Genomic DNA, 18,577 nt, shown 5'->3' with positions numbered 1-18,577 from the left:
CTTTCTTTGTTCATCAATATATTCTATTAAATGATGAGGTTTGCAGGCTTCCTGGTACAATTCCTTGTATTCCAAAATGGTAGAATTCAATGCCGGTAGCAACAAATCAATCTGTTATGTACAATCCTTTATCATTTTTTCAAATAAATCTTCATTTTCTTTATTTATTCTTTCCTGAATAGTTTCCTCATTTATTGTTAGGTCCCAAAGACAACTAAGAGGGGGGGGGGTGAATCAGTTGTCCAATAAATTCAACCAAAATTAACTTAATCCAAAACTTAATGCTTAATACTGGTAAACCAAACTTTATGTCGATAGATAGTTTTAACAGTTAATTACAGTACTGGTAAAGATTAATGCATGAAATAGAAAGACAATAACATCCACAACACATAACACAAATATTTGTATGTGGAAACCCTATAAGGGGAAAAACCATGGTGTGAAGCCTTACCCACAATCAAATGATACTACTGCAGATAGTATGTGTGTACAATATGGATTCAACACATGCAGAAAGGCTAGCTGCCTAGAGCTCACTGCTCAATCACAAAATGAGAGTCACATTGACTACAATTGGATAGTTAAATCCAATGATAATGTACTACACAAAATAACAACTTCATATGTTGGATTCAGTACCAGTTAAGTTCTGGTTGCCTTCACTAAATGTTCCTTCAACCTTCAAATGATGTTTGCATGTATAGCTCTACTTATTTTCGCATATACCTTATTGCAATATTTTTTGCATTCACACTCCACACTCCGATCTTACAAATAAGATCTTACATATATACCATAACCTAAGACCAATTTGAATAGGCCGGTTCACTAAAAGATATTACAATAAAATCAATTACAAATAAATCAATATCCAATGCATGATGTTAGCTTAATGCATTTACAATAATAATAAGTCATCTCCATACTGTGTTGTGCTAATCTGGAATAGATATGTCTGTCGGTACTTATCCTGGACCTATTTTCTAGTAATAACAAATATGAAAACCTAAATAAACAAATAACCAAATCACCAAAACCAAGTGATTGAATAATGTCTTCGACATAACCAAGTAGTCTCCAAGTCATTCCAAGTGCTGGTGAACAATATAATCTATCGGTGAACCAAATACCAGTGATGTGTATAAGTCTTCGGCTTTGCAGTGAACATAACCAAAACCTCCAAGTGTTGATAAGTGTTGAAAAGTGATGACAAGTGTTGACATCAATGACAAAACCATATCAACATATCTAAAATGCCAACAATCTCCCCCTTTGGAATTGCTAGCAACACAAGATGAAAAAACCATCAAAGTGCCAAAACAAAAATGCCAAAAACCAAAAACCAACAATTTCCCAAAGAGATCATTAACCAAAAATCAAAATATATAATATCTCTCCCCCTAGGAATAATCTCTCCCCAAAAGAAGATCATGTGATTTTCCATATCAATCTCTCCCCCTTTGACATCAAATACCAAAGCAATACAAAACCAAATGCAATCAGTTCAAAGAACTTATCACAAAATACCAACTCATTCAATATACCAACTACTCCCCCTAAGAAGTAGCTTTCCTCATCAAAGCTGAAATAAAACATTTCTTTGTTAATTTTGTCGATTGATGACAAACATCAACTATCTAATTCTCTACTGGTGGGGGTAGGACTCCAAGTTGGTCTCTAAGATATTCAAAAGTTTCCTTAGGCAAAGGATTTGTAAAAATATCCACAATCTGCTCTTTAGTATTAACATAAACCAATTTCACTTCTTTTTCTTCAACATTCTCTTTCAGAAAATTTATTTTGATAGAAACATGTTTAGTTTTAGAGTGAAGTACCAGATTCTTAGATATATCAATTGCTACTATATTATCACAGTAGATGGTTATAGGTTCCTTGCAATTTACCTTTATATCCTTCAACATTTGTTTGATCCATAATACCTATGCACAATTTGTTGCTGCTGCAACATATTCTAATTCTGCTGTTGATAGACTTGTACAACTTCGTTTCTTACACAACCATGAAATTAGTCTTCTACCAAGAAAAAATGCTTCACTGGTGGTGCTTTTTCTATCATCCACATCTCCTACCCAATTTGCATTTGTGTATGCACATAAATTAAAATTTTCATCTCTAGGATACCATAAACCAAGATTTGTAGTGCCTTATAGGTACCGAAAAATCCTTTTCACTATTGATTCATGATTTTCTTTAGGATTACTCTAAAATATTGAAACAATACATATTGTATTCATAATATCAGGTCTTGTTTGTGTCAAATACAGTAAACCTCCTATCATAGACTTGTATCTAGTCGGATTAATAGGCATTGATTCATCCTTCAAAGATAGTTTATCAGTTGTGGTCATAGGTGTGCTTACCAGTTTATAGTTTTCCACACCAAATTTCTTTAGTAATTCCTTTAAGTACTTAGATTGACATAGGAATATACCTTTATCAGTCTATGAAATCTGCAATCCTGAAAAGAATTTTATCTCTCCAATCATAGACATTTCAAATTCTTGTTGTATTTTGTTAGAAAATTCTTTACAAAAACCATCTTCACCTCCAAAGATTATATCATCAACAAAAATTTCAATAACCAAGATGTCATCATTAGTCACTTTGTAGTATAGATTGTTGTCAGCATTACCTTTAGTGTAACCAAGCTTCAAAAGATTTTTGTCCAATCTAGCATACCAAGCTCTAGGAGCTTGTTTCAATCAATATAAAGCTTTCCTTAACCTGCAAACCATGTCTTTGTTATCTGTCAGAGAAAATCCATCAGGTTATCTGTCAAAGAAAATCCATCAAGTTGTTCAATATAAACTTCTTCTTCAAGATCTCCATTCAGAAATGTACATTTAACATCCATTTGATATACTTTATAGTTCTTGTGTGCTGCAAAAGCCAATAAGAGTCTGACTGCCTCAATTCTAGCTACTGGTGCAAAGGTTTCATTGTACTCAATTCCTTCTTTCTGTGAATATCCTTTACACACTAATCTTGCTTTGTTTCTGATTAGCATACCATCTTCATTAAGTTTATTTTTGAAAACCCATTTAGTTCCAATTACATTTTTGTCTTTAGGCCGGGGAACTAATGACCAAGTGTTATTCCTTTCAATTTGTTCCAATTCATCTTCTATCATGCCCGAAATTTAGGGCAAGAATGGGATAATTTTTTTTTTTTAAATCACAACTTAAATCAACAAATTGATATATATAAAATGCTATAATCTGTTTTTGTCTTAACTATATGTGAGTTAACTCTAAACACTAACTTAAGTAAGCAAAAATATTAATTAAATTAAATGCGGAAATACTAAAATAAATATTAATCTAACATATCAATTTAGCCCAATAGATTAATTTAAATCCAAAAATCTAATTTGATAGACAAGGATAATATTAATTTCCAAAAGTCTTTATTTGCTTTTTAAGAAGCAAATAAATTAGTCTTGACACTTAGAATTATAAGTGTCTTTATTTTACTTAACCATAATTAATTATTCGGCTGAGCTAAAACAACTAAAGGGTCGATTACATTTGAAAATGAATATTTTCCTATCAAGTTTAATCACATGCACCTACGGCTAGGAAAGCTAACAAAATTAAGCCCTCTAGTTCAATAATTTACATTTAAAATTTAAATTTCTTAATTGTTTAATTTCCAACACCTAAATTTAATTAATTAAAATTAAAAATTATTTCATAGCCTTTGTTTAAAAAAAAAATTCAAAACATATCTTAATCTCTTTAAATTTAAAAATTAAATATTAACTTCATTAATATTTAATTCATACACATCTCAATCTATTTAAACTTTAAAATTAAATATTAACTTCCTTAATATTTAATTTGAACCATCCCCTCCTATATATATATATATATATATATATATATATATATATATATATATATATATATATATATATTATATATATATATAGATAATGTAGAGTAGAAATTAGGATTCATCACAAGATAAGTAAATCAATCAAAACACAAGACATGCTAGCTCAATCAAAAGAACACTCATTGAAATGAACCTAATTCTAAGCACATTCAATAGAGGCATAAAAACAAAGCATTCAAAATGAAAATTATGCAAACCAGATGTAAGATTGAATACTCCTTCCATGCGGCTCCATTGTTGTTCTTTCCCCTTCAATGGGTTTGTGGATCTCACCTACAAGTGCTCACACAATTGAAAGCAAAAAGCTCAAGAGTACTAGAAACGAAAGTTCGGTAGTTTGATAGAAATTCGTGATTCATGAAGGATTCGAAGGATTCGAAGGATTCGAAGGGAGGGCTTGATTGAAGAAAATTATCCAATTTATAGAGAAATTGGATAAATGACAAAATTGGCATGATGCAATTCAAATGGAAATTGCAAATCAATATGTCAATTATGACAAATTATGCATTTCCATGCACAATTTGATTGATTGATTATGACACATTTCATGTCAAAATTGATTGATTAATCAATTATGACAATTTCATGACAAATTGAAATGCCACTCCCATAGAATTAGGAGATGAATTAGGAGGGAAAAGGAATTAGAAATTTGAAAATTAGGAAATTGAAATTGATGACAAATTAGGAATTAGAAATTGATAAAAATTAGAATTTAGGAATTAGTGAATTAATTAATAATTTTTCATTTATTAATCAATTCACAAAGAAGAATAATTAGCCAATTAAATAAAGATTTAATTGTAATAAGATGACTTAGGATTAATAAATAATTTAGTAATCCTAGAGGAAGAAATGGCGAATTAGGTTAAATGACTAAATCATAAAACCCTAGAAGACGAATTAGAAATGCAAAATGACAATTAGGTCTTGATTGAAGATAATTAATGTCATGATTTCGAATTTGATAAATGACCAATGCGAAAAAATGATTTGATTGATAAATGCGCCAATTGACGAGGAACAATGACAAATTGATCCAAATTGACATAATTGAGACAAGCAATGATCGATGACAAATCGGTCGCAAAATGACAAGATTGACAAAAGGACAAGAATCGACAACAAAATAGATTGCAAGATGACAAGATTGGAAATGACCACGATCGATGACAAATCGATCGCAAAATGACAAGATTGATAACGACCACGATCGATGACAAATCGATCGCATGATGACAAGATTGAACATGACAACGATCGATGACAAATCGATCATTAAAATGACAAGATTGAAGGATTGATGATAAATCGACAAGATTGAAAAGAGGACAAAACCCTAATTAGGATTGACGATGTCCAAAATGATAAGATTGATGATAAGATTGATAAGAGAACAATGATTGATGACAAATGAATACACACATTGATGCGACAGAGTAAAATCGATCAAAATCATGACTGGATAATGTTGTCAACAAGACCAAATTCGAAGGCGAGATGAATGAAGAATGTAGAAGAATGACTCGATGTTCGCAAATGATAAAGACCAAGTGCATGACATAGGAGAAATGTTAATGCGATGCAAAAACCTAAAATGAGGCAATGCGCAATTGTTAAAGTATGACTTCGCAAGCGTTGACCATTTTTGGGTGTCTACAGATAAAATTATATATAATAATACATAATAAAACCATAGGGTTTTACCCATGCAAACCCTAATCCTTATTTATAATATAAAATAAGGCTCTCCTTATTTTTTTATTATTTTCATTAACATATTTTTACCCTAGCCCTAACCGGGCTAGGGTTTTCTTCTCTTTTTTCTTTTTCTTGGTTTGGGTCTATGCAAGGGCCGAAGGATGAATAACGAGAAGCGGCGGCCATGCTTGCAGGTTCAGCGTTTTGGGGAGACGGTGTCGGCCAAGGCCGCCCACTCTGCATTGCACAGTGTTCGGCCCCACCATCGACTGTGTAGTGCACAGTGTGTGGCACCGCCGTCCACTATGCAGTGTACAGTGTGTGGCCCCGCCGTCCACTGTGCATTGCACAGTGTTCGGCCCCCACCCTTAAATTTATTTTTTTTCTTTTTTTTTTGTATTGTTATTTAAATAAAAAAAGATTTTTTTTTTTTTATTTGTTGAATATTTAAGAATTTATATATATATATATATAATTATATATCTAAATTAGAATTTTTTTCTTTTGAAAAGGGCTCAATTTATCATTATTAAATGTAACTAAATTTATTTCCATAGGTATAAATTCTATTTAAATTTAGTTTTAGATCTAGGGCATTTTCTTTGCAAATAAAAGATGAAATACCTTTATTTTAACTACATGTTAAATTTAGAGCATCCTTGAAAACCTATGTTGTTATTCTGTATACTTTAAAACCATTTTAACAGATAAATCAAAGGCTTCAAATTTAATTAATGGTATAAACATCTCTTAAATATAAATGTGAAGCAGCTAAAATTTAAATAAGATAGTTTGTTGTTTTCTCAGATTTGTTTTCCATAAGTAATTAAAAATTGACAGTAATATTTAAACTTAAAACGCTACCATTTAGATCTAGAAATTATTTATTTCCAATTAAAATATTTAACCTTAGATTTTATTTTCTGTACATAAACAATGACAGTATTTAATAAATTCAATCACCAACTATATACATGACCCAATTTAATAAAATTACCACCAGCTAGATAAATCTAGATTTTATTAAAATAAAACTTTAGAAATAACTATAATAAATTATGATTTTCATTTTCTGCAATAAACAAAATGATAGATTTAAATAAAGCTAAATATTGCATTACCATGTATTTTCATTTTCTGCAATAAACAAAATCGCAGACTTAAATAAAACTAAATATTTTGATTATAAATGTATTAACGGAGTGAATACATTTATTTCTTTTCAAAACACCCTAAACACATCAAATATTTATTTTCAAAATTTTAGGAACTAAAACCCGAAATAATCATTTCTTTTTTTCTGCAATCTAACATAAATGACTATTACAAATCTTTAAATCTTATCTCCAAGATACTCAAGATACTTTTGTCATTTTACAAATAGGTTTCTCATTTCTAATAAATGAGGAAAATAATAAATACATTTTCCAAATATATTTTTGCAACAACTATTTCTAGCCACATCTACTTGTCATGTTAATCTCTTCAACAACCTGCAAATAAATCAAAGGCTGTGACCACAAAGAGCTTACCTCCCAGCCTAGGCTAACTGGTAGCCACCCTCAAGCTCGAAGAACCAAGCCCTAGACAGGTAACACACATGCAAACACAAAAGACAAGGGAAAACACAATTTCAAACACAATCCCAACCTAGCCTACACTACACCACACATTTGTGATGTCTTTTCAAGGGTGGTAGTGGACCCAGTACCCTGAGGAGACTGCAAGTATGGTAAAACATATAGCTACATCATGGCAAATCAAATACATCAAGTATAACAACCCCATATTCCTTATGCCCCTTAAGGCATTCATGCCTTATTTCCCTCCGTATGACCCCTAATGCATAAACAAGCCATGCAGCAAGGGTCACAGAAAATCCCTTGTGATCACTCTCATAATGAGAACCTCTCACTCGAGGGCTGTCACTTCTATCACCCACAAGACCATCCTCTCTCCCAAGAGTAGGTGGTCTTGATTACTCCCAAAACACATACATTACATAAGCACCAAACACCAAATAAATTTCCAAGAAATACATGCAAGAAAACTAGTCTTTTACACAAGCATTTCTTTCAAAACAACATGCAATAAGAAAATGTTATAAGAAAGGTGAAACCAACCTTCAACTGCCCAAGGGTATGCTAGTTTTGTTGAGGATGAGCATGCCAAATCCACAAGTCTTTCCTTTCTACAGTTAGCCAAATTCTTAATTCACAATCTATCTTTTCTCTTTCAAATTTTCTTGTCTCCAAAAATGGAGAGTGGGTCATTACCCACAAAATCTCTCATTCTTGCTTAAGAAGACACTAGTGAGAGTTCTCACCAGTTTCTAAAACTAAAAAGGAAAGAAAGGTAAAATGGGAAAGGGAACTCTCATTCAAGAAAAGGAAGGTTAACAACTTAGTTCAAGCCTTCTAATTTCAATTTTCGCACAACTTAGAAAAGCCACTTTTTAGCGTGTTTAAATGGTCATATGGGAGTAAAAACATGCCTAAAATTACTCCTAACCCTTAGGTATACCTTATGGGCTTTAGGAAACCCTAATAAACTACCCCTAGGAGTCCATTTAACCCTTTTTAAACCCGTTTGAAGTTAATTTTCGGGTCAAACCTAAGTTGACTACCCCAAAGATTCTCTACCTAGGGCAATTATGGAATCACATTAAATTAATTGAAAAAGCTATAGTTAAACAATTCCCTGCAAGAGACAAATTTAAAAACTCAAACATAAATCCACACATGCGTCAAGTGACACAAAGAAAATACTTTTACAAAATTATACATGAAATCATGTCTCTTGTTGGATTTAAATAAATCAATTAAATAACATTTAACACACATGCATCATTTACTATTATGAATAAAATATGATAGAAATGGGGTGTTGTCTCTCCAAATAGACAAACCCTAGTTTTACGAATGTACATAGGTCTAGGTTTGGTTCTCTGTAATATTTCCATGGTCAGATGGATAAATTCCTGTGCATCTCAATTACACATTAGTAACTTCAAATAACCTTATATAATATAAAACACATGAATGAGAATACACATCAAACACTTTGCATACAATATATATATATATATATATATAACAAATCAATACATCTTACATCCCAATAAATCCACATAAGAAATTATCATAATTCTCCTAATTTTGATCCATACATAAAACATACATCCTGATTCTATCATCATAATAAAGTCTTGCAATTCCAATAATGACATATATCATCATAAATCTATCCTATTCTAGAATCATATAGAGATGTATATCATAATGCATATAAATGAAGCATCAAGATAAATCAATGTTATCCCAAATCATGGAATCATATAAGTTATAAATCAAAATGCATAAAATAAAGTATCCAAAATAGTCTCATCATATAAGATCACTGAAATGCTAGAATAAGTCAGGGTAGGGCCTCACACCCTCCCCCTCTAGGCATGAACTTCCTCCTGGAGTTCATCAAAAAGGTGGGGTTACTCTGATCTCATACATGCTGCATCCTCCCATGAAGTCATAACCTCATTATAGGAATCCCACTAGACCCTAACCTAGTCCAGCTCTCGACCTTGAAGGGCCAGCGTTTGGCATGCCAAAATGCGAATGGACTCCAAAGCTAGTTGCCCGTCTGACTCCACCTGCAAGGCATCCCAATCTAAAATGTGAGACTCATCATAGATATACTTCCTCAGTACTGATACATGGAACACATTGTGGATGTGTGATAGGCTAGGTGGAATGCTAAATGGTAGGCAATTGGTCCTATCCTCTCAAGGAGCTGAAAAGGTCCTACAAAGTGAGGTGCAAGCTTAGAACCCTTTCTGTAATGGATTGGACTCTTATGCAACCACACTCTCAAGAAGACTCTGTCTCCAACCAAGTAGCTATGATCTATCCTCTTTGCATCAACATATTTCTTCTATCTATCTTGAGTCTCTCTAAGATGTTGCCTAATCAAATCCACCTGCTGTTCCATATCCCAAACTATCTCTAGCCCAATAGCAACTCTTTCCTCTATGCAGTTCCAACTCAACGGTGTCCTACAAGGCCTGTCATATAATGCCTGATAGGGTGGCATCCCTAAAGAAGTGTGATGCCCATTGTTGTAGGCAAACTCCTCTAAGGGAAGGTACTCTTCCCATCTGGTGTGATGATCCATGACGTACATGTGGAGCATATCCTCTAACACCTGATTAACCCTCTTTGTTTGACCATCTATTTCTAGATGATAGGTTGTACCGAAGATGAGCTTAGTGCCCATAGCTGCCTGAAATGCCTTCCAAAAGGAAGAAGTGAAGAGGGAATCCCTATCAGAAATAATCTTGTGTCGGATGCCATGAAGTTTGACAATGTCTCGCAAGAACACCTTTGCCACTGCTGGTGTTGTGAAAGTAGTCTGAACTAGTGAAAAGTGGGCCACTTTGGTCAACTTGTCAACTGTCACCAAGATAGCATCATGGTGAAGAGAAGACATAGGAAGACCAATGACGAAATCCATGGATATAGTATCCCACTTCCACTATGGTATAACATGAGACTAGAGCAACCCACTTGGATGGCAGTGCTTCGCCTTGACTCTCTAACACTCGAGGCACCGGGCTACTAACTCTGCAATGAGTTGTCATATTCTTGGCCAATGATATAACTGCCTCAGATCAGCATGCATCTTCTTAACTCTGGGATGCACTACATAAGGAGCTCTATGAGCCTCCATGATAATGAACTCTCACAATCCTCTGGAAGAAGGTACATAGATGTGCCCTCTATGGCATAATATCCCATCAAACTCCAAAGAATAATCCACATATTTCCCCTCTAGAGTATCTTGAGATCGTATCACCTGACAAACCTCTGAATACGATCCATCCTCTGGAAAATGCTGTAGTATACGATCTCTCAAATCTGTGCCCATAGATATGGTGTAAACCTTGTGACGTCTCATACTCAAAGCATCTGCAACTACATTTTCCTTTCCTTTGATGTAGTGAATGTCAAAATCATATTCTCACAAGAACTCCATCCATCTCCTCTGACGTGCACTAAGGTTCGGCTGAGTGAAAATGTACTGAAGACTCTGATGGTCTGAATGAAGCTCAAAGTGATGACCTAACAAGAAGTGTCTCCACCTCACAAGTGCATGCACTACTGCTACAAGCTCAAGGTCATGAGTAGGGTAGTTAAGTTCATGAGTCTTAAGTTTCCTAGACTCAAAAGCTATAGCCCTACCATCCTGCATAAGAATTGCTCCTAAACCCTCTTGGGAAGCATCTATGCAAACCATGAAGTCAGCTGAGGGATCTGGTACTACAAGGATAGGTGTGCTAGTTAGTGCCTTTTTGAGTTCCGAAAAGGCCCTCTCACACTTCTCTGTCCACTCAAATTTCTTCCCTTTACGCTGAAGAGAAGTAATAGGATGCGCGTTTCTAGAGAATCCCTCAACAAAGCATCAGTAATAACCTGCTAAGCCCATGAAGCTCCTGACCTTTGTCACACTGATTGGTGCTAGCCAATCCATAATGGCTCTGATCTTTGATGGGTCTACTGAGATCCCATCACTGGAAATAATGTGCCCAAGGTACTTGACCTCTGATTGAAAGAATGCACACTTCGACAAACTACCATACAACTGATTGTCCTGCAAACACTATAGAACCTGCCTCATGTGCTCCTCATGCTCCTTCTCATTCTAAGAATATATCAAAATATCATAGAGGAACACAATCACAAAATAGTCCAAAAATGTGTGGAATGCCCCATTCATGAGGCTCATGAAAATAGCTGGAGCATTCGTAAGACCGAATAGGACCATGGTGAACTCATAGTGGCCATATCTAGTGCAAAATGCGATCTTGTGGATATCGCTTTCCACTATTCTCAACTGATGGTATCTAGACTTCAGATCAATTTTGGAAAATACTTTGGCACCCTGAAGTTGGTCAAATAAATCATCAATTCTGGGCAAAGGATATCGGTTCTTGATGGTTACTTTATTTAACTACCGATAGTCCATGCATAATTGAAGAGATCCATCCTTCTTCTTCATGAAGATGATTGGTGCAACCCAAGGGGATATGCTAGGATGAATATGACCCTTCTCAAGGAGTTCCTCAAGCTGCATCTTGAGCTCATTAAGTTCATTTGTGGTCATCCTATAAGGTGCTCTAGAAACTGGTTTGGCTCCTAGTATGAGGTCTATATGAAAATCAATCTCTCTATAGGCCGACATTCCAAGTAGCTCTAAAGGAAACACATCTGAATATCCCTTAAGGATAGGATGGTCATCAAGTGATGTCTCCTTTTCATCCTCTTCTCCTCGATCAGTGATGGTGATACCAAAAAGTTGACATCCCTTTCGTATGCTCTGCTTAAGCTACATAGCAGAAATCATACGAAGAGACATGAGTCTCTAAATCTTGGTGATCACTATGGGTGAACCATCATCATCCTGACACTTGATCTTTTTCAGATGACAATCCATCTTGGCTCTATGGGCATAAAGCCAATCCATGCCAAGTACGATGCCATATGATCCGAGTGGGGTAACTCTAAGGTCTACTTCGGTGGTGGTATTGTCAATCTACAGCTGACATGCCCTAACCTCTAATTCCATTGACACTCTAGCCCCTGAAGCTAATTCCACTTCCCAACTGACACCCTGTCTAGTTGCCACTAGCCCGCAATGCTCCACAACCAATGGAGATATAAAGGAGTCAGTAGCTCCTGAATCAAATAATATAGATACCTACTTCTGATCATACCTACAGTCTCAATGACCATGGCCTGGTGCTCAGCCTGGTAGTTGTCAACCATTGCAAAGACTCTATGGGACGTACCCATGTCTCCAACTAAAGGCTCTGATGTAGCCATCCTCTGATTCCCTACCATCTGACCCTAAGGACAATCCCTTGCCATATGCCCCATGGCTCCACATGTAAAGCAAGCACTGCATGCCTGAAACTGGGTGCCCTGAGGCCTAGAGAAAGCCTATCCCCTTGTCCTACTAGAACCACTGTACCCACCCCTGGAGGACTGTTGAGTCCTCACCGGAGGTGTGTAAGGAACCTGAGCTCTTTGATCTCACCTTTGACCCTAAGACTACCACTGCTTGGGCTTAGCGTCCTACTAATACTACAGAGGCTTCTGCCTCTAGTTCTATTGTGAGTGTTATGGAGGAGGGGGTTTGGAGAACCCTTGAGAGTTTCTATTATTTCCCTTCCAATGGGGTTTTTGAAATCCATATGTCTAGGGTATAGGGTTTCGATTTTGGAACCGATCCTTGGTAGCCTGGGGTCTGACCTGAATCTCCTCTACTATCAATGCCTTCTCCATAGCAACCCGAAGGCTCCCTGGAGTGGACATCCTCATTGGTCTTTCTATGCCAACATTCAACCCTCTAATGAAATGGTTGACGAGTAGTTTCTCATCTTTTAGGTAGTCCACATAGGGCAAGAGCTCAAAGAATTTTCTCTCGTACTGGGTCACTAAGAGACCCTTTTGCTGGAGGTCATGAAATTCATCTATCCTATGCTGTCTATAATGCTCTGACAAGTAGCTCTCCCTAAATCTCTTTGTAAATATCTCCCATGTGAGAGTATCAGGTACTAATCCACACTTATATTCCTCCTGTCTCCAAAATGTGGAGGTCATTCCTCTCAATAGATGGACTGCTACACATGCTTTTAGATTGCTCTCATAAGAGCACAATGCAAAGAACCTCTCAAGGCTCAAAAGCCAAGCCTCAGCTTCTACCCCGTCGGTAGATCCCCCAAAAGATGGTGGCTGTAGGCACATAACCTCTCTGAGAAGATCCCCTAGCTCCCAATGAGCTCTCTCATAATACACTAGCCCTGCCACTAGAGATGGTCCTAGTTGATGCATAGACTCAGGGTCATTCCCACCCTGACTCTCTATGGGAATAGGAGGTGGACTCCTGCTCTGTTCCTTATCTGTCGATCTATGACTCCCTGAGTTTTGATTTTCAACATGTTGATCCCCTGCTGGAAGCCTATCCTAGACTATACAAATTAGGTTCTGGATTGCTTCTAAGAGGTTTCAGTTTGGATCAACTAGCTATTCGGGAGGAGCCTCTAGGTTCACTTCTAGAACCAATTCCTCCCTATCTACCTCTTTGTGTGCTATGCATACACGCCTAGGACCCCTTCCGCACTTGCGAGCTTGTTGCGTAGTTAGAGGCATCCTAAGAGAAAAATAAAATAAAATAAATTAAATCACTACTTTTCTTTGTAAACATATTTAATTAATTAAATTTAAATATCCTAGAAAATTAATATAATAAAATTAATTAAATAATTTAAAAGCAAAATGTAATGGAGAAAGATTCCTAGTGTGGAAACCTTGTTCTGATACCAAAATGTCATGCCCAAAATTTAGGGCAAGAACGGGATAATTTTTTTTTTTAAATCACAACTTAAATCAACAAATTGATATATATAAAATGCTATAATCTATTTTTGTCTTAACTATATGTGAGTTAACTCTAAACACTAACTTAAGTAAGCAAAAATATTATTTAAATTAAATGCAGAAATACTAAAACAAATATTAATCTAACTCATCAATTTAGCCCAATAGATTAATATAAATCCAAAAATCTAATTTGATAGACAAGGATAATATTAATTTCCAAAAGTCTTTATTTGCTTCTTAAGAAGCAAATAAATTAGTCTTGACACTTAGAATTATAAGTGTCTTTATTTTACTTAACCATAATTAATTATTCGACTGAGCTAAAACAACTAAAGGGTCGATTACATTCAAAAATGAATATTTTCCTACCAAGTTTAATCACATGCACCTATGGCTAGGAGACCTAACAAAATTAAGCCCTCTAGTTCAATAATTTACATTTAAAATTTAAATTTCTTAATTGTTTAATTTCCAACACCTAAATTTAATTAATTAAAATTAAAAATTATTTCACAGCCTTTTTAAGAAAAAAAAATTCAAAACAAATTTTAATCTCTTTAAATTTAAAAATTAAATATTAACTTCATTAATATTTAGTTCATACACATCTCAATCTATTTAAACTTTAAAATTAAATATTAACTTCCTTAATATTTAATTTGAACCATCTCCTCCTATATATATATACAAATATATATATATATATATATATATATATATATATATATATATGTATATATATATATATATATATATATATATATATATATATATTTGTATATATATATATATAATTATATATAATAATACATAATAAAACCATAGGGTTTTACCCATGCAAACCCTAATCCTTATTTATAATATAAAATAAGGCTCTCCTTATTTTTTTATTATTTTCATTAACACATTTTTACCCTAGCCCTAACCGGGCTAGGGTTTTCTTCTCTTTTTTTTTTTCCTTGGTTTGGATTTGTGCAGGGGCCAAAGGATGAATAACGAGGAGCCGCGACCATGATTGCAAGTTTGGTGTTTTGGGGAGACGGTGCCGGCCAAGGCCACCCACTGTGCATTGCACAGTGTTCGGCCCCACTGTCCACTATGCAGTGCACAGTGTTCGGCCCCACTGATCACTATGCATTGCATAGTGTTCAGCCTCCCCCCATTAAATTTAATTTTTTTCTATTTTCTTTCATATTTTTATTTAAATAAAAAAAAAGATTTATTTATTTTTTTAAAATTTGTTGAATATTTAAGAATTATATATATATATATATATATATATATTTGTATATATAATTATATATCTAAATCTGAATGTTTTTGTTTTGAAAAGGGCTTATTTTATCATTATTAAATGTAACTAAATTTATTTCTATAGGTATAAATTCTATTTAAATTTAGTTTTAGATCTAGGGCATTTTCTTTGCAAATAAAAGATGAAATACCTTTATTTTAAGTACGTGTTAAATTTAGAGCATCCTTGAAAACCTATGTTGTTATTCTGTATATTTTAAAACCATTTTACCAGATAAATCAGAGGCTTTAGATTTAATTAACGGTATAAATATCTCTTAAATATAAATGTGAAGCAGCTAAAATTTAAATAAGATAGTTTGTTGTTTTCTCAGATTTGCTTTCCATAAGTAATTAAAAATTGACAGTAATATTTAAACTTAAAATGCTACCATTTAGATCTAGAAATTATTTATTTCCAATTAAACTATTTAACCTTATATTTTATTTTCTATACATAAACAATGACAGTATTTAATAAATTCAATCACCAACTATATACATGACCCAATTTAATAAAATTACTAGCAGCTAGATAAATCTAGATTTTATTAAAATAAAACTTTAGACATAACTATAATAAATTATGATTTTCATTTTCTGCAATAAACAAAATGATAGATTTAAATAAAGCTAAATATGGCATTACCATGTATTTTCATTTTCTGCAATAAACAAAATGGCAGACTTAAATAAAACTAAATATTTTGATTATAAATGTAGTAAGGGAGTGAATACATTTCTTTCTTTTCAAAACACCCTAAACACATCAAATATTTATTTTCAAAACTTTAGGAACTAAAACCCGAAATAATCATTTCTTTTTTTCTGCAATCTAACATAAATGAATATTACAAATCTTTAAATCTTATCTCCAAGATACTCAAGATACTTTTGTCATTTTACAAATAGGTATCTCATTTCTAATAAATGAGGAAAATAATAAATACATGTTCCAAATATATTTTTGCAACAACTATTTCCAGCCACATCTACTTGTCCTCTTAATCTCTTCAACAACCTACAAATAAATCAAAGGTTGTGACCACAAAGAGATCACCTCCCAGCCTAGGCTAACCGGTAGCCACCCCCAAGCTCAGAGAACCAAGCCCTAGACAGGTAACACACATGCAAACACAAAAGACAAGGGAAAACACAATTTCAAACACAATCCCAACCCAGGCTACACTACATCACACATTTCTGATGTCTTTTCAAGGGTGGTAGTGGACCAAGTACCCTGAGGAGACTGCAAGTATGGTAAAACATATATCCACCTCATGGCAAACCAAATACATCAAGTATAACAACCCCATATTCCTTATGCCCCCCAAGGCATTCATGCCTTATTTCCCTCCTTATGACCCCCAATGCATAAACAAGCCATGCAGCAAGGGTCACATAAAATCCCTTTTGAGCACTCTCATAAGGAGAGCCTCTCACTTGAGGGCTGTCACCTCTACCACCCACAAGACCATCCTCTCTCCCAAGAGTAGGAGGTCTTGATTACTCCCAAAACACATACATTGCATAAGCACCAAACACCAAATAAATTTCCAAGAAATGCATGCAAGAAAACTAGTCTTTTACACCAACATTTCTTTCAAAACAACATGCAATAAGAAGATGTTACAAGAAAGGTGAAACCAACCTTCAACTACCTAAGGGTATGCCAGTTTTGTTGAGGATGAGCAGCCCAAATCCACAAGTCTTTCCTTTCTACACATAGCCAAATTCTTAATTCACAATCTATCTTTTTCCTTTCAAATTTTCTTGTCTCCAAAAATGGAGAGTGGGTCATTACCCAAAAAATCTCTCATTCTTGCTTAAGAGGACACTAGTGAGAGTTCCCACCGGTTTCTAAAACTAAAAAGGAAAGAAAGGTAAAATGGGAAAGGGAACTCTCATTCAAAAAAAAGGAAGGTTAACAACTTAGTTCAAGCCTTCTAATTTCAATTTTCGTACAACTTAGAAAAGCCACTTTTTAGGGTGTCCAAATGGTCATATGGGAGTAGAAACATGCCTAAAATTACTCCTAACCCTTAGGTATACCTTATGGGCTTTAGGGAACCCTAATAAACTACACCTAGGAGTCCATTTAACCCTTTTTAAACCCCTCTGAAGTTAATTTTCGGGTCAAACCTAAGTTGACTACCCCAAAGATTCTCTACCTAAGGCAATTATGGAATCACATTAAATTAATTGAAAAAGCTATAGTTAAACAATTCCCTGCAAGAGACAAATTTAAAAACTCAAACATAAATCCACACATGCGTCAAGTGACACAAATAAAATACTTTTACAAAATTATACATGAAATCGTGTTTCTTGTTGGATTTAAATAAATCAATTAAATAACATTTAACACACATGCATCATTTACTATTACAAATAAAATACGACACAAATGGGGTGTTGTCTCTCCAAATAGACAAACCCTGGTTTTACGAACATACATAGGTCTAGGTTTGGTTCTCCGTAATATTTCCATGGTCACATGGATAAATTCCTACACATCTCAATTACACATTAGTAACTTCAAATAACTTTATATAATATAAAACACATGAATGAGAATACACATCAAACACTCTATATACAATATATATAAAACAAATCAATACATCTTACATCTCGATAACTCCACATAAGCAATTATCATAATTCTCCTAATTTTGATCCATACATAAAAGATACATCCTGATTCTATCATCATAATAAAGTCCTACAATTCCAATAATGACATATATCATCACAAATCTATCCTATTCTAGAATCATATAGAGATCTATATCATAATGCATATAAATGAAGCATCAACATACATCAATGTTATCCCAAATCATGGAATCATATAAGTTCTAAAACAAAATGCATAAAATAAAGTGTCAAAAATAGTCTCATCATATAAGATCACTGAAATGCTAGAATAAGTCGGGGTAGGGCCTCACATCTTCCATAGCTTTAATGCAATATTTATCTTCACATGCCTCATTAATTGATGTAGGTTCAATTTGAGAAATAAGACATACCTCTTCATTTGTCAATCTTCCTCTAGTCATAACTTTTTAAAATTTGTTTCCAACTATCTGATCTTTGGAATGATTCAGTCTTACGTACCGGGGTGTTTTTACTTGTTGTTGTTCTTCAGTGACTTTTGAATCTCTAGATGATGTCAGTGTCACTAGATCACCATTCTATACTAGTGTATTCATAATAGG

Source organism: Cryptomeria japonica, chromosome 11 (assembly GCF_030272615.1).
Source record: "Cryptomeria japonica chromosome 11, Sugi_1.0, whole genome shotgun sequence".
NCBI classification, from domain to species: domain Eukaryota; kingdom Viridiplantae; phylum Streptophyta; class Pinopsida; order Cupressales; family Cupressaceae; genus Cryptomeria; species Cryptomeria japonica.
Note: the sequence above shows the minus strand (reverse complement) of the source record.